Below are 23,666 nucleotides of genomic sequence, written 5' to 3'. Positions count from 1 at the left end.
GAAGCCATAACGTCAAATCTGCAATAGGAAAAAAAAAAAACAATATCAAAGTCAAAACAATATAATTTTTTTTTTAATTTTTTTTAATTTTTAGTATGGTTCAAATTACCCCATGGCCCCGAGAAATACAAACTGATGGAAAAACTACCAGGTTGGGAACCACGGTATTAGACTTTAAAAACAGGAAAGACTATACATCAGCAGCAACGATTGATTCCATGACTGCTTATAATTGGAAGTAAGCTCACTGGTCTGTAGTTGAGAGGATCTGTTAATGACCGAACGTTGTTTATATTCTCGTGGAGTATTTTAACGTCAATATATTGATTCCTAAATCATAATACATCTGAGAAGTGTTTTTTTTAACCTCCAAACCAAAGGTGGGCAGAGTTTATGTTTTCAACCCTATTTGTGTGTCTGCACGATATCTCAAAAAGTTATGGATGCATTCGGACAAAATTTGGTGGATAGGTTGGGTGTTTGACAAGGACTAATTGTTTAGATTTTGGTGAAGATCTGGATACGAGTTGTTTTTTTTCAAAGTGTTTCTTCATAATTGAGAGATGGGTCCAAAATCGATATATAGCACAACAGCTGAAATAGTTGTGTGTGGGTTATGACAAAACGTAATGGATGACTTAGGTAGTTGACAAGAACTTGGGTAGTTCGATTTTGGTTACGGTCCGGGTGCAGATCTGACCCATCATTGGGATACAAAACGTAAATTGTCCAGACTAGCGGAGGTATGCGCCCTACCGAGTGCGGATTTAGTTTTTATATTTAAGTGACGGCCTCTTGTACTTGACACTTTTCTTCAGAGCTAAAGAGTTGTCGTTTGTTATTGCACTAACAGGCCAGCAGCTGTGGGAAACCCGCGGGCATAAGACATGTATGACATTTGGACGTCTTGAGTTAGATGCTGCATATAGAGTTTTCCAAAATGGGTACTGGCAATTTGGCAGATACAGAAATGTTGGAATGTAAACAATTTATTTACTTCACATAATATGTGAAAACATGAACATGTGAAATACAGTTTGTTTATAAATTATGTGTAGGCACATTATTCAGCCGTGAAAACAAGAACAAGAAAAAGAGCAATCAGAAATTGCAAACCCTCGCCAGGATGTATTTTCAATGGTTTTGAAGGCTTTTGTGTTAAAACAAATATGGCGGCCGAACCACGTGATCGATGACGTCATCATTATTTTTCTTTGGTCTCCACCAATTTATGCCTACATGATGCTCAAAAAAATTCATCTTGATCGGATGAAGTTTTGTACATGTCGAATTATGACGTCATAATGGAGGCACCTATGACATCATCATTAACATATTTTATTCCCCATGGAGAGTTCTTTACAATGAGAAAGGTCTCAATTTTTTTCTATTCAGTGCTTTCGGAGATTTAGAGGTGCAAAGTTTTTCGGTTTTTCCAAGATGGCGGCCGAACCACATGACCGATGACATCTTTTTTTTTTTCTCCACCAATTTATCCATAGATGATGCTCAAGAAATTTCATCTTGATCGGATGAACTTTTGTACTTGTCGAATTAAGGCATCATAATGGAGGCACCTATGGCATCATCATTAACATATTTTATTCCCCATGGAGAGTTCTTTACAATGAGCCATGTCTCAATTTTTTCTATTCAGCGCGTTCCAAGATATAGAGGTGCAAAATTTTTCGATTTTCCAAGATGGCGGCCGAACCACGTGACCTATGACGTCATAATTTATCATTAAAAAATTATATAGGTGAAAAGCTTTAATGCAGTAAAACAGAAGAAAAAATTTCCCAAAAAAATTCCTGGATTCACAATAATATCCTGAGCTTCACCAAAAACTAATCAATTCTTCCTTATCCCAAGGGCAATCATCCCACCAACTTTCATCTAAATCCGTTCAGAACTTTTCCAGATATCTTGCTCACAAACACACGAACACACACACGGAAGGACACGATCGAATGCATTACTCCCTGGCGGGAGTAAAAATGTCATAGCCCCCGTGGTTTTAGTAATTTTGCTTGACGGAGTTAAAGGGCGTCTGTCGGTCAGACTACAAAACAATCTTTGGTCGGATTACAAAACAAAATCTGCATATGTATACTCATAAATTGTCTTTGTGCCAAGTTTGAACTAAATCGGTCCATGCATGTCTGGGTGGCTGGGGACACGTTTATGTAACAAAATGGCCACTGCTCGGCCATCTTGGATCTGATGTAAAAAAAAAATGACATGCATCTGTAACTCATCATTCTTTATCTGGAGGCCATTTTTGAATAAGATCGGTAGAAGGATGTCTAAGAAATGGTTACGGTGGTGTTCAATATCGGTTTTTTTACAACTAAAATGGCCGCCAGTCTACCAGTCAGCCATCTTTGATCAGATCACAAAATAAAGTGAGGTGCATGTGTATGCCATCATGAACTCTGCTTGTGCCAAGTTTGAACAAAATGTTCAATAAATGGTTTGGGACACGTTGAAGGAACAAAATGGCCGCCATTCGGCCATCTTGGATCTGATCTCAAAAGAAAATGATGTGCATATGTAAGGAATCATTTTTTTTATCTGTGTGCCAAGTTTGAACATCGATAAATGCATGTCCAAGAAATGGTTTAGGACATGTTAAACATCAGGTTTTTTACAACTAAAATGGCTGCCAGTTGGCCATCTTTGATTGCATTGCGAAACAAAATTATGTGCATATGTTTACCATCATTTTTTGTCTTTGTACCAAGTATGAACAAAATCGGTCAATACATCTCCGAGATATGTTTGCGGACGCACGGATGGACGAGACCCAATCCAATCCATAAGCCCCCATTTTGGATTGAGTCCAACGGGAGCTAATAATGACTATTTTCCTTCCTCTGCATGGGTTGTAATTAAAACGTACCTTTTTAGCCGCGTCGCAGACGCTGCTCATAGAGTGCCCTCTGCTGTTGTTGCTGTTCTTCTTCTTCTGCTTCTTGTTCTTCTTCTTCTTGTTGTTCTTGCAGAGAAGACAAAACCTCGAAGCTCCACCCATTCTGGGAACCATAGCTCCACCCATTTTGGGAGAGGCTTCATATAAACAAATATCCACCATTTTATTAACTCGCATAGCTTTGAGGCCTGTTTTGTAGGCCCGTGGTGTCTTCCTCTCTCACACAGTTTTATTTCAAATCAAATTCGATATATCATTTCATTTTTCACAGTCGCTAACATAGTTTTAGACTCGGTTGAAAAAAAACGGGAAGAAAATCCGATGAAAGTTGCCCTTTATAGAACGAAATGAATTCTCAAAGGCCTGTAACTTCAAGTCCATTGAGATTTTTTTTTTTTAATCGCGGCATGCTCAGTCATACACTGCCCAAAATAACAGACGGGAAAATGCCGAGATATATATATTTTGTTTAAATCGCGGCATGCTCAGTCATACACCGCCCGAAATAACAGACGGGAAAATGCCGAGATATATATATTTTGTTTAAATCGCGGCATGCTCAGTCACACACCGCCCGAAATAACAGACAGGAAAATGCCGAGATATATATATATTTTAAATCGCGGCATGGTTAGTCATACACCGCCTGAAATAACAGACGGGAAAATGCCGAGATATATTAAAAATTCGTCCATTTGATGACAATCGTCACGATGAAATATTTAATTTATACGTCGTCACAATAATGTGGAGAGAGGAGCATAGCTTCGTTCACGTGTCGCCACATACGGGAAATTGCCGAGATATATATTTTTTAAATCGCGGCATGGTCAGTCATACACCGCCTGAAATAACAGACGGGAAAATGCCGAGATATATTAAAAATTCGTCGCCACACACGGGAAATTGCCGAGATATATTTTCACTTTGCACAAAAATAACATCAAGTAATCGAATCAATAGGAATGTCCTGTGCCTATAACATCGACGTTATAGGCACAGCTGCATCTAGGCATTGTGTAACATCGACGCGGCTTTTGTTTTAATTAAAACTTTTTGTACTTGTTTCTTGATAGACGATGCGTTGTTCAGGTTTCAAATGTGCATAAACTCAGAAGTCTTAAGTTTACGAAATTTATATTTGGGTGGTGTATCGGCAATAGTCAGCTGCCTTGATAGCTCCCGAAAATAACATGCATTACCTCATTTCCTCTGCATAAGTTATAATCATAATGTACCTTTGTTTCATGACAGAAGAAGCGTTGTTCAATCTTCAAATGTAAACCAGAGGCCTGAAGCTTAAGGCCCTAGACCTGAGGCTTATTTGTAGCAACCAAAATGGTGGACGGATTATTTCTTTTTTTTTCCAAGTTATAATTGTGTGTGGAGTCAGGCCAGTAAGCCTCTTTGTACTTGGTTCATCCTGATGGACATGATCTCCTTACCATCCCAAGAATATCATTCTCCTTATTTGCTTATTTTTTTTTATTTTTTTTTATTTTTTATTTTTGTATACAAGATCGAGGCTCGTGAAAGAGCGAACATTAATCACACAGAAAGACAAACCGACACATAAAACATATAACATAGGGAGCGGTAGACAAGATGGGGAGAGAGGGGGAAGGACACAAACACAACATTTGAGAGCAGGGACCGAGAGACATGGAGACATCGAGAGATCTGAGAGAGGGCGAGGGCTTTGGGGGGGGGGGGGGCGTGGGAAGGGGGCAGTGGGAGAGGTATAAAACATATGGACACTGCCAGGACTTCCAGGAAAGAAGTTTCTACATTCGATTTAATCTCTCGACCTTACTCTTTCCCATATTTCAAGCAAAACTGGAATATCGATCTGTATTGTCACAGCCATTTTCCCCATCGTGTGTATTCTAACCCCCTCCTCACCATGTTGCAGAAGATGAGAGGACTCGCTTGACTTTACACAACAAGCAGAGGGCATTATCTGCAAGAAGATCGTGCATTGCTTCATCCAACACCACACTTGTGAGAATGTCCATGTGTTATAAAATGCTTGTTGCTATACAATTCCACGACATGTTATATTATAGGATTCCACGTCATAATAATAATGGTGTATGGGCGTTTTTAGGTAAAACTTGGAAAACAAGTCAAACTTACATTTCTTTATTTTGCTGCTTGATATGATTTATTTCATCCAGAGGTTTGCTGAAGTTTTTTCAACCATTTTGTTGAATTTATGGGTTTAATAATGAAGGAAGGCAAGGCTTGACCATAGTTGATTTAAATATTTGATGTGTCTTTTTTCGACATAAAATTATAGTGAAAACAAACTTTTTAGCTTTCATATAGTTTGACTGCCGGTGACCAATGACCCTCTCCCTAACGTCATCATCTTGTTAAACAAATGTTAGCTGAACAATCTGTGAAATTATACACCGTAGTCCAACCGACCCCCACCCACAGCTTCAGGGTGGTCCACAAAATTTCATTTGAAATTCTGAAACCTTCCCCTAACCCTCCACTCTAAACACATTTAAAATTGTGGTTCAAACGTTTTACTATGTATAAGGTAACAATACAACACAACAACAACAGGCATTTTAAGGCCATTTTCCCTGCTAGAGTGGGGTTAGCCCGTATAAGGTAACAATACATCTATCTATAATTCCAGTAATCTCTGTGTGTATGCGACCGCTGTTTCTCGACAACTACCGGTCCGATATACTTGAAACTTGCCAGGTATATTGCTGGGGACCCGAGGATGTGCCTTTTCAAGGTTTCATATTAATCGGACAAGTAGTTACCGAGCTATGTCCAAAAAACGATTCGACCAATCAGAGAGCAGCGAGCTACCGAGCTATGGCGATTTAGCCGTTCGCCGTTCGCTTTGGCTTTGCGAATGGACCAAACCATTTCATGTAAATAGAGGGGGGGGGGATATAATTTTAGATATATATATAGTACGGGCATGCCCTAGTTCATGAAATATACACTGATGTTCTTCTTCCCCATAGGGTCCAAAAGCTGTGTTTGTGCCCATCTTGTTTGTTATTAGTCCCCTACCGGTGTACACCGGAGGGGACTATAGGTTTGCACGCCGTCCCTCCGTCTGTCAGTCCGTCAGTCCGTCAGTCCGTCACGCAAAGAACAGTTTTCCAGACTTTTTTTGTAAACGCTTAACGCTAATGATTTCAAACATGGTACATGGTTTCCTCATGATAAGTTACAGGTCAAGTTCGAACTTCACGACGTTTCGATCATTTTTAACAAAGCTATGGCACTTTGAACTTTGGGAATTCTGATAATTCTGATGATCCTTAACTCAGTGCCATTTTAAGTTTTAATTTCCTTTAAAAACCAATTTCTCTGCAATAATAGGACGATTGAGATAAAATTTTCACCATATGATGGACTCGGTCTGCAGAATATTTTAATGGTAATTATGATGTCACAGGTGACGTGGTTCGGTCGCCATATTGTTTTTGGTGAAAACACGAAAACCCCCTTTTTCTCTGCAACCGCTGAACAGATCGAAGCTAAACTTTGCAGGCAGAATCGCATACCCATGACGAACAAAAAAGTCAACGAGCATGACGTCATGCATCACATGGTTTCAGAGTTATGACGTCTTTAAGCATGAACCTTTAAAACCGAGCTCCTCCCTCATTTTTGATCCAATCGAGGGGAAACTTCACAGATCTGTTCAGCATGTCAGTCTACTAAAATGTCCTTTTGGAATTTGCGATAGGGCACGTGGTTTGGCAGATATCGTTAATTAAACGAAAATATTTTAAAAATGGATATCTCTTGTTTATTGTCGAGTTATCCTCAAGCCGCACCGCGCACCCTCAGCCTCGTCTCGCGAACGTCAACAGCACGACACAGCGCGCGCTTTCGGGAGGGCGGAGCCAAGCCGAGCAACATATATACATACACATCGATCATTGATCGTGAACCGGAAAATATAATAAATTACTGATGGTTTCAGAGTTATGACGTTTTTAAGCATGAACCTTTAAAACCGAGCTCCTCCCTCATTTTTGATCCAATCGAGGGGAAACTTCACAAATCTGTTCAGCATGTCAGTCTACTAAAATGTCCTTTTGGAATTTGCGATAGGGCACGTGGTTTGGCAGATATCGTTAATTAAACGAAAATATTTTTAAAATGGATATCTCTTGAATCGCTAGTACCTCAGACCGTGAGTTCGTAATAATTTATTTAATTCACACAGTGCAATACGTGCAGGCTGCTCCACGGAGCGACCTTGGGGGCTTATCAACGAGGCGAGGCGTGACACACACGTGTCTCAGCATACCTCAGATCAAGTTTGAAAACAATCATCAACCGTGCATAAATTTGCATATTCGATCATTTTTGACAAAGTTATTGCACTTTGAACTTTGGTAGGGGACATGTATTGCAGCGCAATACTCAGAATGCTTGTTGAATTTCATTCATTGTGGCATATGTGTGTCGCTGCAAAGCCAGCATTTAACGCACATATCTACTTGGCCTGAATAAGGTGGTGATGTGCCTTCTTCTCAACTGCTGTAGTCCAAATGGTATACGCACTACAACAATGTTAGTTGATAAGGATTTTTAGGATTTTTACCGTATATTACCGGAAGTAAGGATTTGGAGGTGATTGTATTCCCATAAGTCGTCTGCCCTTGTCCTTCGAAGTGGTAGAGGTGGCGGGTTTGGGAAGAATGTTCCAGCTGGTCATGAGTTACCTTCCACTTCCACGATGTTTCATGAGGCTCGATGTCTATATGAAACAAGCATTCTGAGTATTGCGTTGCAATACATGTCCCCTACCGGCAGTCTGTCGTCCAGAAAACTGTTGGGGAAATTACCAAAGTTCAAAGTGCCATAACTTTGTCAAAAATGATCGAAACGTCGTGAAGTTCGAACTTGATCTGTAACTTATCATGAGGAAACCATGTGCCAAGTTTGAAATCATTAGCATTGAGAGTTTAGAAAAAAAGTCCGGAAAACTGTTCTTTGCATGACGGACGGACTGACGGACGGACGGACGGACGGACAGACGGAGGGACGGCGTGCAAACCTATAGTCCCCTCCAGTGTACACCGGTAGGGGACTAATAAGGGAAGGTCATTGTGGCCACAGATTACTGCCCAGAGCAAGTTTCCACTCACTTGATTCTGGTATGTGCGGTATATCTCTATATTTAAGACAAATCAGTGTAAAGTGTAATCGTGTGGCGGACACAAAAGCCCACTGGCGTGGTGACATCATTCCGCGCACCAAGTGAGCGAGGGCCACGCCCGAGGGGTAGGCGTGGCCTGAGGATATACACGGGGCGCGCAGCCCAGAGCGGGCTAGTGTTACAGTGAGCTCCTGAAATAAAGACGCTTATAAGTTACCGCTTGTCCGCTTCCTCCTTGCTCGCAAGCAGCGCGCGGAACGCCGCGCTTTACTGGTGACCCCCTCGACGTTGGATCTGCCGGAGCGATCCTTCCACACGCGACGCCATTGCCATGGCCAACTTCATCAAACTTCCCGAATTTTGGGAGGCTCAGGCCGAAGTCTGGTTCGTCCAGGCCGAAGCCCAATTTCAGCTTCGGCGCCTCACCGGCGATGACACGCGCTATTGCCACGTCGTCGCCTCCCTCGGGCCCGGCACGGCCGCTCGAGTTGTGTCCGTCCTTCGCCACCCACCGGACGGCCACAAGTACGAGGCACTCAAGCGGCTACTCCTAGCCACGTTCGGCCTCACGGACGACGCACGGGCCGACCGCCTCCTGGATCTCCCCGAGCTCGGTGACAGGCGCCCGTCGGTCCGAATGGACCATATGCTGTCACTGTTGGGCGACGAAGCCCCCGGTTCTCTATTCCGGGCGCTTTTCCGTCGCCAACTTCCAGCGCAGGTTCGCCTCGCGTTGGCCGGGACCGGGCTAACGGAATCCCGAGCATTGGCAGCCGAGGCGGACAAGTACTTCGCCGCTTCGGACACGCGGGCGAGAGTCGGCGTGGCCGTCACGGCCCTCGTGGCTGATGCTGCTGATGCTGCTGATGCTGCTGATGCTGCTGATCCACAGCATCAGCTTATACAGCATACGCAGCATGCTGATACGCACCTCGTGACCGCCGCCACGCCCCGCCCACCGCCGTGGCGAAAACCACCACCGCGGGGAAACCCGCCAACTCCACCGGCCTGGCGGAGCCAGCCGCGCTCCTCCAGCTCCACCACCTAGTGCTGGTTCCACGCCAAGTTCGGCCACGAAGCTCGGCAGTGTCATCCGCCATGCTCCTTCAACAGGTCGGGAAACGCCCGGGCCGGCGCTCAATAGTGACGATGAGCGCCGGCCGTTCGAGCAGCCTGCTGTTCATAACGGACACCTTCTCCGGGCACCGTTACCTGTGCGACACGGGAGCGCAGGTGAGTGTCGTTCCCGCCGGCACGTCAGACAAGCATGCCGCGGGTGGGGGCCCCGCGCTGCTTGCCGTGAACGGGACGCCCATCCGTACGTACGGAAAACGCTGCCTCTCTCTGCGGTTCGGAGGGCAGGTTTTCCGATGGACGTTCGTCACCGCCGACGTGCCCATGGCACTGCTTGGCGCGGACTTCCTGTGCGCTAATGGGCTCCTGGTCGACGTCAAGCGCAGACGTCTTGTCCAGGCCGAGACGTTCAGCTCGCTCGCTTGTGCGTTGCCCAGCTCATCGAGCAGCTCAACGAGCGGCTTGCCAAGCGGCTTGCCGAACGGTTCGGTTCCGGCCACGTTGGTCTGTACGCTTCCGGCAGCAGACGCATTCACCTGCCTCCTCGCCGGCTTCCCGGCCCTCACGCGGCCCACCTTCTCGGCGGGGGCCGTCAAGCATGGGGTGGCCCATCACATCCCCACCGTCGGGCCACCAGTCTACGCCCGGGCACGCCGCCTCGAGCCGACGAAGCTGGCGGTGGCAAAAGCGGCGTTCGCTACCCTGGAGCGACTCGGCATCGTTCGGCGCTCAGAGAGCGCTTGGGCGTCGCCGCTGCACATCGTGCCGAAGCCCGGCGGGGGATGGCGACCGTGCGGGGACTATCGCCGTCTCAATGACGCCACGACTCCCGACCGCTACCCCGTCCCCCACATTCAGGACTTTTCCGCCCGTTTGGCGGGCATGTCCTTCTTCTCGAAGGTGGACCTCATACGCGGCTACCATCAGGTCCCCGTCAGGCCGGAGGACGTCCCGAAGACGGCGGTCATCACGCCATTCGGACTCTTCGAGTTCCTGCGCATGCCCTTCGGTCTGAAGAATGCGGCTCAGGCGTTCCAGTGACTGATGGACAGCGTCCTGCGCGACTTGGATTTTGTCTACGTCTACCTGGACGATATCCTCGTCGCCAGCGCGTCCCGCGAAGAGCACCTACGCCACCTCCGCATGCTCTTCGAACGCCTGGGCCAGCATGGCCTGATTGTGAACCCTGCAAAGTGCCGGTTCGGCGCCGCCATAATCGATTTTCTGGGGCACCGTGTCACCAGGCACGGAGCCGTCCCCCTGCCGGCCAAGGTGGAGGCGGTGAAGGGGTTTCCGCGCCCCCACACGATCAGAGGGCTGCAGGAGTTCCTGGGCATGGTGAACTTTTACCATCGGTTCCTGCCCCGTATCGCCCAGCTCCTGCGCCCCCTGCACGAAGCTCTCCGAGGTAAGCCGGGCAAAGGCGACATTACCTGGACCGAGCAGATGGACACGGCGTTCACGGGCGCGAAGCTCGCCTTGGCTAACGCCACCATGCTCGCGCACCCGGCGCCCGATGCACCGATCGCCCTCACCACCGATGCCTCGGACTACGCGGTGGGCGCGGTGCACGAGCAATGGGTGCGTGGAGCTTGGCAACCGCTGGCGTTCTTTAGCTGGCAGCTTCGCCCGCCCGAACGCCGTTACAGTACCTTCGACCGCGAGTTGCTCGGGCTTCACTTGGCGGTCAGGCACTTCCGCCATCTGCTCGAGGGCCGTGCGTTCACGGCCTTCGTCGACCACAAGCCGCTGATCTTCGCGATGGGCAAGGTCACCGAGCCGTGGTCGGCCCGGCAGCAGCGTCACCTCTCGGCCGTGTCCGAGTACACGACGGACATCCAGCACGTCGCGGGGAAGGACAACCCGGTGGCGGATTGCCTTTCCCGGGCCGTCGCCCACGCAGTCCACCTCAGCATCGACTATGCCCGGATGGCAGCGGACCAGGCCGCTGACCCCGACGTCCAGGCCTTGCGGTACCGCCGTCACGGGCCTCCGCGTCACCGAGGTGCCATTCGATGGCAGCGGACCAGGCCGCTGACCCCGACGTCCAGGCCTTGCGGTACCGCCGTCACGGGCCTCCGCGTCACCGAGGTGCCATTCGACGGCGTGGGCGCGGCCCTCTTGTGCGACGTCTCCCTCGGGCGTCCTCGCCCCATCGTGCCCGCGGGCTGGCAGCGCCAGGTGTTTGACGCCATCCACGGCCTGTCCCACCCGGGCGCGAGGGCCTCCCAAAGGCTGATCGCCGACAAGTTCGTCTGGCATGGCCTCCGGAAGGCCGTCCGCGGCTGGGCCAGGACGTGCCTCGCGTGCCAGCGCGCCAAGGTGCACCGGCACACCCAGGCCCCGTTGGCCCCGTTCACGGTGCCGGAACGCCGGTTTGACCACGTCCACGTGGACCTGGTGGGACCTCTGCCCCCCTCGCGGGGTTTCACCCACGTCTTCACCATGGTGGACCGCACCACCCGGTGGCCGGAGGCCGTGCCCTTGGCGTCGACAACGGCGGCCGATGTCGCGCAGGCTTTCATCGCCACCTGGGTCGCCCGGTTCGGCGCCCCCTCAGACATCTCGTCCGACCGCGGCCCCCAGTTCACCTCGGAGCTCTGGGGGGCGGTCGCGCAGGGGCTCGGGGTCTGGCTGCACCGAACCACGGCCTACCACCCCCAGGCTAACGGCCTGTGTGAGCGATTTCACCGCTCATTGAAGGCCGCGCTCCGGGCCACCCTCCGCGACGGTGGCTGGGTCGACAGGCTCCCCTGGGTCCTGCTGGGCCTCCGGACGGCGCCCAAGGAGGACCTGCGCGCATCCGCGGCGGAGTTGGTCTTCGGGCAACCGCTCCACGGCACCATGGTCCGCGGCACAGCAGCGCTCCGCTCTGCAAGAGACCGCCCAGAGGTTCGCCCCGGTGCCAACGGCATGCCACGGGCACCCACCGACGCACATCGCCCCGGAGCTTCGCACGGCGGAGTACGTCTTCGTCCGCAACGATGCCCACCGGACACCACTGCAGCCCCCGTACGACGGGCCTTTCCGCGTGCTGGAGACCGGGTCGAAGCACTTCACCCTGGACATCGGCGGTACTCCCGACCGCGTTTCGGTAGACCGCCTCAAGCCGGCCCACCTCGACGTGGACCATCCACCGCCAGTGGCCCGACCCCCACGTCGGGGCCGCCCCCCTGTGGGCGGACCCCCGGCACCGCCCAGCCCCGCCGCCACGCCGCCCCCCGGTCCTGCACCCATCCCAGGGGCAGCCAGGGGCATCCCACCTGGCATCCCTGCACCCCGGACACCGCTGATCACCAGGGGGCGCTTCGGCCGGGTCATTCATCTGCCCCGCAAACTGGCCCTCCAGGTGCGCGGGAATTCTGGGGGGGCGCGTGTGGCGGATACAAAAGCCCACTGGCATGGTGACATCATTCCGCGCACCAAGTGGGCGAGGGCCACGCCCGAGGGGTAGGCGTGGCCTGAGGATATACACGGGGCGCGCAGCCCAGAGCGGGCTAGTGTTACAGTGAGCTCCTGAAATAAAGACGCTTATAAGTTACCGCTTGTCCGCTTCCTCCTTGCTCGCAAGCAGCGCGCGTAACGCCGCGCTTTAATCGCATGATTCCCAATTATATTCTTAAGGCTTGTTAAGTGCAACAGTCAGATGAATATCATGAAATACTGTACGCTCAAATAATATTTTGCACATTATTTAGTTTCTTTACTCAGCCTATGCTTTATAGAAATATTGGTCTTCATAATAAGATGACTACAAGGTTTTTGGTCTTTATTTTCTTGGGCTCATCTATACTTAAAGGAGAAGCATCCGACCATCCGTGTTTTTTTTTTTGCTCCACATAGCCCTTTCACTTCATAGGCCTTTGAGATTTGAAGACAACAATGCGTTTTCTTTAATTAAATTAAGGTACCGTTTTGATTGCAACTCATGCACAGGAAACGAGGTAATGCATGGTTTGCCCGGAGCGATCACGGCAACGGTGTAATATACACCGCCAAATTAAGGTACATTCTCATAATCCAGAGGAAAGGAAATAGTGAAGTCTTTAATAAATAAATACTTTTGGGTTTTGCCCGACATTTAAACTCCATTTCACAAACGAAAATCGACGTGGAAGTGAAATGTCTGTGTACTTAATTAATTAGTCGGAAGGCCGGGATAATTCCCGAGAGGTTTTATTTTAACTTCTTCTTTTACAAGTTAATATGTACACATATATTTTGGAGAAGTTATGTCCACATACACTTTTAAATGTACGTGCCCACTTTTGTACACTCAACATCCCCTCTGAGTTTATGTAGATTAAAAAAACTAAAACCATGTTGAAGACTGGACAGGTTACGCTTTCATTACAAGGATAATAGTCATGATTATTATTTGAACACTTTAATTTTAAAACTGTCCTTTTGTCGATATTTTGTATGTACAGTATGCTGTCCAGATGTCCAGGGGTGTTTCAGTTACCAAGCAGCTTGCTAGCGCTTACCAAGCCGTCCGTTCCCTATTAACGGTTTTGAATGGAGTGCTTGCTTGAGTGCTTAAGCCACAGAGTGGTTGAGTCACCCCACATCCTGATCCCCGCTCAACCTGCTCCCCACTCACCGTCCCCTCCTCTCCTCTGCTGCTATTTTCCTCTCTCTCTCTCTCCTCCTCTCAAAATTCGCATCAGCAAAGCGAACCTGCGTTGCCCGGCAATGCCGGGTTCCTTTACTCGTGCATTATAAAATATCCTTTTTTTGCATGGTTCACTTCATTTTACATCATCATTGACATTCACAGATAGACATGCAATATGTTTGTGAAGTTTGACATGCTGTCTTTTGATTAAACCCGTAAGTGAAGCGACGGATAAACATGCCTAGTTTTATCTTAATCTACATGTTCCAGTATTCCCCTGCAACAATCACTGTCTTGTCGTGATTGCTACATCAGTGACCTTCCATCCTTACGAAACCTTTCTCTAACATTTGCTTGCTGACTCATTGTCCAGTTGCTTCTCTGAAGTGCTGATTCGGTTGAAAAGTTGAAGCCTGCTTATTGCGTCAATCTACAAACTTGGCATTTAATATGGAATATTTTTTTTGTGGGGGTGAACTTACTTTTCAAGATGTCTTAGAACCAAAAGTTCATTGAAATTATTCTAGATTTTGTTAATGTGACCTTTAAAAGAAACAAAAACCACATTTGACATTTCGAAACAAATAAATTGATCCTTGAAAGTGATGTAAACTGATATCGAACTCAATTCATGGACAGTACTGTGTTAAACTTCTGTACGTTTTCCAGAAGTATCTCTTTATTTTGCACATTAGCCAAAATTTTTTTTAACAAAAACAAAAGTTAAATTACGACTGGGATTACAGACAGTAAAATTACAGTTCAGTACTTCGTGTAACCCCCACGAGCATTCAGGAGAGCACGAACACGTTGAGGCATGCTGTTCACGAGATTTGCCAAGGTTTGGACAGGAATCGCTTGCCATGCAATGACAATAGCCTGCTGCAATTCACGCACAGAGGTTAGCTGCTGGTCCAAGTGGTCGATTTGACGCGTTAATTCTGCCCACAAGTTCTCTATCGGATTCATATCCGGGGACATGGCAGGCAACTCCATATGCTCTACACCACGGTCAGCAAGAAAGTGTTGGATCATGCGAGCACAATGAGGCCGTGCATTGTCATCTTGGAAGACAAAGTTTCCTCGAACGGCTCGGAGCAAATGGAAGCAATGTTTCTTCCAGAATGGCCCTGTACTTGAACTGGTTCAGGTTTCCATTCAGAACCAGGTCAGTTTTGCCCCCTGCATGAAAAGCAGCCCAAACGGTCACCCCACCACCTCCAGCTTGGACTCTTGGCACTATACAATCTTTGTTGTAGGCTTCATGCACTTGTCTGCGCACTCGGACGCGGCCATCTTGACGATAGACCAGAAATCTAGACTCGTCACTGAAGATCACGTGATTCCAGTGTCCTGGCTGCCATTGACGGTGCTCTCTGGCCCACTGCAATCGGCGCTGGTGGTGTTGTCTGGTCAGGCGTGGCTTTCTCAGGGGACGCCTGGCACGATAGCCTGCTTGAACGAGTCGTTGGTTGACTAGCCTTCTGGATACAGGCACATTTGTCAGTTGCTGCCACTCAGCCCTAAGCCGATTAGCTGACTTGGTACGGCCATTGCGGACTAACCGGTGCAGCTGGCGATCATCCCTCCTTGTGGTTCTGTGGGGACGTCCTGGCCTCGGTATTGGAGTAGGGACACCACTCTGAGCATTTCGTTTCAGGATCTTTGACACCTGACCTTAACATACTGCCGAGCAATAGCACGCTGTTTCATGCCGTAATTTCGTAAAGCCACGACTCCATGACAAACAGCATTGTCGAGTTGACGGACCATCTCCAGAGGAAGCGGCAATAACTTTTGGAGACGTGCAGCAGTTGTTTTCCACTAATACAGAACGCAACAACCCTTGTATACCCGACTGTGAAGCCAATCATCAAATGCACCTGTCCGTACATTTTGCCACGCCACCTGTGATATAATCCTGTTGTTGACTTCTTGCTGCGACAGACAAACAGTGACATGGTTCTTTTAACAAATAAATCACCAAAGTGTAAAAGAAACTCACCAGATTGATATACTGAGTTAAAGTAAACCCAAGTCAAGAAAAAAAAAATATTCCATATTAAATGCCAAGTCTGTAGTATTGGCAAATATAGTAGTCTTGTTGGATTGTTGGAAACTCCTTACCCTCACCGTCCTTTTTTAATGATGCATTTTAATTATTTATATGATTCGTTTAATATGGAAAACCGTAAAACATTTACCTTAACCGTAAAGCCAACACCAAGCTTTCTAATGGACTCATCAGATTGTCAGAGTTGGCAATTAACAAAATACACACTTGGTATGTTTGTGCTTTAATTTGGCTGATTGTGTGCCCCTCATAAAAAATATCTAGTTGTCTTTTTAGTTTATTAAGTGGATAACTTAGGTGCTACATCTCCCCCCTCCCCCCCCCTACCTTTTCTGGGAAAACCACATTTCCAAGCTGGCCTCCAAAGCCAGTCGCTGACTGGGCATCGTCCGTCGTGCGAAGTCCTTCCTTGGCACACCTGAGCTCCTCACCACATAGCTCAATGGAATACTGCTCCCCCCTCTGGGCCGGTGCTCCCGCCTCACACCTAGCTCGGCTTCACCCTGTTGAAACCAAAGCTTTCAGAATCATTGGAATCTCCTGCGATGAAGCTGATTGTGAGGGCCTTTTACTCACTCACCGCAGGCAGGTTGGTGGTCTTTCTGTCTTCTACCGACTCATCTCCGGCCTTGCTCCCCCAGCTCTATCTGTGCTCTGTCCCCCAAATATTCCTACAGGACGCACAAGATCTGCCAGCAACCCTCTTCTGGTGAAATTGCCAAAATCAAGACTCTCTGCTCACCTTCACTCTTTCATTCCTCTTTACTCCCACCTCTGGAAACAAACTCTCTCACTCTCTTCAATCCCACTTCTCACTCCAGGTCTTTAAAACAGCTGTTCACCACCATCTCTTATCTTCCCCCATCCAAAACCTTGATCTTTTCTACCCCTGTTAATTCACCCCAGATCCTCTTTTTTGAAATTCCGACTTCTTTCCTGGAAGTCCAAGCAGTGTCCATGTGTTTTAAACCTCTCCCACCCCCCACCCCCTCCCGTGCCTCCTCCCCCCAAGCCCCCCCCCCTTCCCACAGATCTCCCGTTGTCCCTGTTATCTGCTGTTGTACTTGTGTGCTTCCCTGTCTCGCCCCATCTTGTCTCCCGCTCCCTTTATTGTATGTTTTTTGTGTCCGTTTTTTTGGTGTGTGATTAATGTTAGCTCTTACACGAGCCTCGATCTTGTATACAAAAAAAAAAAAAATTAAAAATGTAGCATTAAGACAAAGTGGGTTCTTTCGTATATTTAACTTCTAGACAAGCCACAGTGGGCTACTTCCTTGCATATGCAGCGCATTTGCATGTGATTCAAAATAACTTATTTCACACGCAATGGCATGGTGAAGGAACCTACAATTTGAACCTGCAGGAAATAGCATTTGGATCCAGTCCACATCTCTATATTCACACAAATAATCAACTCGCCCAGTCAACGCTGCAAGCAACCACCTCCATCAAATGGGTGCAACCTGGGATTTTGCTTCCATGGGAAAGATTGTAACTGTTCTTTTTTGACTTAAAAAGATGGAGCGATGGCCACGATGCCAAAAAGGGAAAGAAACAAGGTAAGCTGGAATTATTGCATCCAAATGACAAAATTTGACCTGATTATAAATAAATAAATAAAGCGTATTTAGGTAGCAGCATCATTCAGGACATCCCTGCATCTTGTTTTTAACTTGTAATGATTCGCTTTGAGCAGGACGTTGCATCACAAGCTGTGTTGTCCTTGCACGGATGTTAAGCGGGCTTCCCGGCTGCTAGCATTAGTTGCTGGATGTTAAAGATCCAACGGTGTCTTCGCGAAGGGAAGGTGAATTCCCGACACCCTGAACAAATTAGACAATCCTCCCTGTCTACCTCAGTGAAAGTGAAGGCAAACCACCTGGTCTAGCGGCTGGTGTGCGGTGTGCGGTGTGCGGCTGCTTTAGGCAATGCTCTGAACCTGCCTTTGGAAAGAGCTGCACAGGAAGAGACGAGGTTTGGATCGGATTCACATTCCTTACCCAACCACAGATTTTTTTTGTATGGAAGGTTTTCAGTACCCATGATGCAGTGCGAGAGCGCCATATTAGTTTGCAAGTAAAACAAGCGAGAAAAGGTAAACAAAGCCAAATAATTAGCATAACCTTCCATTGCAGTAAGTCAGAATAACGAGATTAACGTGCTCGAGTGTACAGGTGCTGATGCTATTGTTACCAGGGAAGTGAATATAACCAACATGGCGGCGTGCATGGCATTATGGGATAAATCTGAAAACTAAACAAAATATAATCTCTTTGAAGAGTATGGTTCTTCTTCTTCTTTCGTATGCAGCACAAGGCTGTGGGGTAACATCGTTGGCTGAAGGTGTGGCTGTGCCACTGATGCATTGTACGTTATGAACGTTATGGCAGGAATTTGTAATTGGTTCAGGATGCCAGCACCAGCTCACCGACTCTTCGCGAAGGACACCTTGGTATCTTTAACGTCCACCATCTAAGGTCAGCAGATGGGACTCCAGTTTAACGTCCATTGAGGGACGGCACACACACATTGATGAATCACCCTGCCTGTGAATGACAGTTTATATCTGGGTTTGGATTCAAGTGTGGTAAAAGGTAAAAAGACAATTCAGTGATAGTGGGGCAACAAATAGACAAGATAAGCAAGGGAACTAAGGAACGGGAAAAGAGGGAGAGGGGGAACGTTGACCTGCAAGTTGAGCATTGAGATAAGTTGGGTTAATGGTGATAGATAACATCACGATAGGAAATGGGTGATGGCATGATGGCAGTCCAATGCTTGCTTAAAGGCCAAGAGGGAAGAGCGTTATGGAGATTGATTTTTATCCTTATGCAATAACAAATCGCTAATATGCACAACGCATCTCCCACCCTCCCAGGTGTCTCCCCTTCATTGCTTTGGCAGATCCAGCTCGGTGGTGTTTCTATGTATGTTCATGATATCCTCCTCCACATCCGCTGGCCCGCCTTGACACCATGGAGTAGTATCTGGCTTCGTCTTTCTCTATAACAACTTTTTGTTTCTGTGTATGGCCGGACTGTCGCCCTTGCAGCCCTCAGCTTCAACGGCCAAAACTAAATCTATGAAGGTTTTTCTTCAGACATTAATTCTCTGATGTCTTCCAAATCTCTTCTGTCTTTATAATCTGTGGAGACTTCAACTGACACTCTGCCTGTTGCTGCGAGTCATTCCTTAAACTACAGTCCATGGTACAGGGTGTTCCAAAAAGACCTGGATAACTTGGGTCGTTAATATATTTATTTAGTACCACAAATATACCTGGTGTTGGCCTAATGGTTATGGTGGGGGCTTGGGATCCTAAGGTCCTGAGTTTGAATCCCGTTCAGCTGTTGAATTAATACGAGGTGGGGTTGACTCAGCCTATCATCCTTCCGAGGTCAGTGAAATGAGTACCAGGGTACTGGGTCCTCCCTCAAGGAGGTTGGTGGCAGGATTTGCACTCCGGCCACCGTAAAAACACCTCATTCTGTAGCACACACAGTGGTGTGTGTCGGGATGGTGCTGTGGAGTCGTCCAAGGACGCATTGACGTGCTGATCCAGCGTACACTCCCATATACAGACTTGGCATTTAATATGGAATATTTTTTTGTGGGGGTGAACTTACTTTTCAAGATGTCTTAGAACCAAAAGTTCATTGGAATTATGTTGAAATTATTCTAGATTTTGTTAATGTGACCTTTAAAAGAGACAAAAACCACATTTGACATTTCGAAGCAAATAAATTGATCCTTGAAAGTGATGTAAACTGATATCGAACTCAATTCATGGACAGTACTGTGTTAAACTTCTGTACGTTTTCCAGAAGTATCTCTTTATTTTGCACATGACCCAAATTATTTTTTAACAAAAACAAAAGTTAAATTACGACTGGGATTACGGACAGTAAAATTACAGTTCAGTACTTTGTGTAACCCCCACAAGCATTCAGGAGAGCACGTACACGTTGACGCATGCTGTTCACGAGATTTGCCAAGGTTTGGACAGGAATCGCTTGCCATGCAGTGACAATAGCCTGCTGCAATTCATGCACAGAGGCAGGCTGCTGGTCCAAGTTGTCAATTTGACGCGTTAATTCTGCCCACAAGTTCTCGATCGGATTCATATCCGGGGACATGGCAGGCCACTCCATATGCTCTACACCACGGTCAGCAAGAAAGTGTTGGATCATGCGAGCGCGATGAGGCCGTGCATTGTCATCTTCGAAGACAAAGTTTCCTCGAAAGGCTGCCCGAGCAAATGGAAGCAATATTTCTTCCAGAATGGCCCCGTACTTGAACTGGTTCAGGTTTCCATTCAGAACAACCAGGTCAGTTTTGCCCCCTGCATTAAAAGCAGCCCAAACGGTCACCCCACCACCTCCAGCTTGGAATCTTGGCACTATACAATCTTTGTTGTAGGCTTCATGCACTTGTCTGCGCACTCGGACACGGCCATCTTGACGATAGACCAGAAATCTAGACTCGTCATTGAAGATCACGTGATTCCAGTGTCCTGGCTGCCATTGACGGTGCTCTCTGGCCCACTACAATCGGCGCTGGTGGTGTTGTCTGGTCAGGCGTAGCTTTCCCAGGGGACGCCTGGCACGATAGCCTGCTTGAACCAGTCGTTGGTTGACTAGCCTTCTGTATACAGGCACATTTGTCAGTTGCTGCCACTCAGCCCTAAGCCGATTAGCTGACTTTGTACGGCCATTGCGGACTAACCGGTGCAGCTGGCGATCATCCCTCCTTGTGGTTCTGCGGGGACGTCCTGGCCTCGGTATTGGAGTAGGGACACCCCTCTGAGCATTTCGTTTCAGGATCTTTGACACCTGACCTTGAGTGATGCCATACTGCCGAGCAATAGCACGCTGTTTAATGCCGTAATTTCGTAAAGCCACCACTCCATGACAAACAGCATTGTCGAGTTGACGGACCATCTCCAGAGGAAGCGGCAATAACTTTTGGAGACGTGCAGCAGTTGTTTTCCACTAATACAGAACGCAACAACCCTTGTATACCCGACTGTGAAGCCAATCACCAAATGCACCTGTCCGTACATTTTGCCACGCCACCTGTGATATAATCCTGTTGTTGACTTCTTGCTGCGACAGACAATCAGTGACATGGTTCTTTTCACAAATAAATCACCAAAGTGTAAAAGAAACTCACCAGATTGATATACTGAGTTAAGAAAGTAAACTCAAGTCAAGAAGAAAAAAAATATTCCATATTAAATGCCAAGTCTGTATACTGTGATTACCCTCGGTGAAGACCGGGAAATCACGGATAGCAAATCGAGCGTTAATTTGAGGCGTTCTGTTCAATAGCGGATTTTATATCTGCACGCGGGAGAAAGAAAGAAGAAGAAGCTGGAAGCTTTTACCTGGACGACCTCGCCGATGTCTTCACCCTGCCAAAAGTAACTCAAACAGGAACGGGTTAAAATGTACAGGGAAAAATAATAAAAGGATTTATTTACGGAACCCGATAACAGAGAAACGTGCCGGTTAAATAAATGTCCTAAAATGGAACGCTCCCACACCAGACGTATAACACACACGTGGGGAGAATATAACTGAAAGTAAAAGCGTCGTGTGTGTGTGTGTGTGTGTGTGTGTGTGTGTGTGTGTGTGTGTGTGTGTGTGTGTGTGTGTGTGTGTGTGTGTGTGTGTGTGGGCTTAGCTCAACCACTTGGGGTTCGTCGGTGCGTTGGCGGGACCCACCCGGTCGTTGGCAGGAACCGCCCGTTCCCGCGCTGCTAGGCCTCCGTTCCCTCTTGTGCTCGCGGCACGTCCACGCCCCCTCCAGGCAGGCCGCGTGAGTGAGTGAACGATCCGCAGCTCCCCTCGCTCCGACCATAGGTCACGTCCCGCCCGCACACTGTCGCTCGCCAATGTCCAGAACCAAGAGGAGAGAGTCGATGGCAGAGGAATGCGTGAGGGCCAAGCAAGAGAGAAGGCAAGAGAGACCAAGGCAAGGAGAAGAACGGCGTCCAGGCGCGAAGGGTTCAAAAACGAGAGGGGTGCCTGAGGGCCAAGCAAGAGAGAAGGCAAGAGAGTCCAAGGCAAGGAGAAGAACGGCGTCCAGGCGCGAAGGGTTCCAAAACGAGAGGGGCAAAATGCCGGCCAGCCGTGGTTTTTACATCCTGTCTCCTGACGGCATCGGTCCTCCCTCCCAATCAGTCTGTCGCCTCTCGACCTCTAGAATGTTCTTCCCACGTCAGTCCTTCACCATTGGCCGAGCGCTTCACACTCTCCTCCTCATGCCATCGGTCGGTGGCCAATCAGTCCGTCGCTTCCTTCTACCAATCAGCAGGTCGCTCCTTGCTCTGCCCCATGCCAATCACAAGTCCTTCCTTACTCTGGCCTTTCATTGGTCAACTCCCGCCCAAAAGCGAGTCCTTCTGGGTGTGGCTCTCGGCCTGCCTGAGCAATGTTTTATCGCCATGTTGGCGCAATGCGTGGGCGCTTCCTGCCTGCACTTCCAGTGAGTTTTATTGTGGGGGGAATTTAATTAGTATGTGTGGTGCTAATGGGCCTGCCCAGTGTCTATTGGTGTAGTGCCATAAGGGACAATGGATAAATCACAAGGTCTCACACACAGGGGAATTAACATAATCCCTACGATAATTAGCACTAGGCCATCCTCGTATGACCACAAATATACAAGCTTAATCCGACATCCGGGCTGAACAGGTTCCTGATCTATGTACATCAAAGTGTTTCTTCCTACCCCCGATCATTGGAGCATCTACCTCTACAGATATACCTGAATCTATATATTACTACCCCAAAATTCATAACAATATATATACTGCAAATGATACAATGATACTCTTTGTTTTATATGTTACAGAAACTCAAAGTTTTCTTTATTTTCAGGTTTGATGGTTTAATGTAAAATAAAATGGCGACTCCACAGGACAAATCTCAGTGTGTCGAATGGTTAATCGAGACGAGATCCAACACGCAAGCAAGTTCAGCGTAATTTCTGTATAAGGTAAAGAAGGAATCCGCCATCGCGGACTAGTACCAGTGAGTGATGTAAGAGGTTTAGGTTGACTGGAAGTTGTCAGAAATATAAAAGTACCGGTCGACCAAGCACAAGTGCAACAGATGTTGAACGAGTGCGTGAATCATTTCAACAAAGTCCCAGAAAATCAATTCGATGCGCAACTGGGACTACCAACCACAACTGTACACAGGATTTTGCAGAAAAGACTGTAGCTTTATGCATATAAGGTTCATTGGCAAGGCAGATTCTGTAGGAACTCAAACCATATGATGGACCCAAATGTAAGATGTTTCCTTGGAAATGCTCAGTCACATAGAGGATGACGAAGATTACCTGAAAAAGTTCATGTTCATAGACGAAGCTTGCTTTCATGTATCAGGGAAGGTCAACCGGCACAACGTGAGGATCTGGGGCTCAGAAATCCCCCTCGTAATTATTGAACACATACGTGACAGTCCTGTCAGTCAAAGCCTGACCCAAAGTCATTTTTCAGTTACATCAGAAGACAAACCGATCACACAGAAAATCTGTTGGTCCATTAAATGCCGCACTAGATGATATTATTTATTTATTTGGCCTGGGGGTGGTGTGCTTTGAATGTATCTGTACTCGTTGTACACCGCTCCTTTCCTATGCTATCTCCAGGCACTGCATGACGTCATTGCTGGGCACCAAAGAAGGCCCTGCAATGACGCACACTGAAAGGGAGTACTCAGTTTTCACTCCGGTTTCTTGTTTGTTTTGTTTGTTTGTTTGTTTGCCCGGGTGATATCTCAGCCATCATTTGAGCTAGGAAGCT

This window comes from Myxine glutinosa, chromosome 2, assembly GCF_964187855.1.
Source record: "Myxine glutinosa chromosome 2, kmMyxGlut1.1, whole genome shotgun sequence".
Taxonomy (NCBI): domain Eukaryota; kingdom Metazoa; phylum Chordata; class Myxini; order Myxiniformes; family Myxinidae; genus Myxine; species Myxine glutinosa.
The sequence above is the reverse complement of the archived record's forward strand: the minus strand, read 5'-3'. Positions refer to the sequence as shown.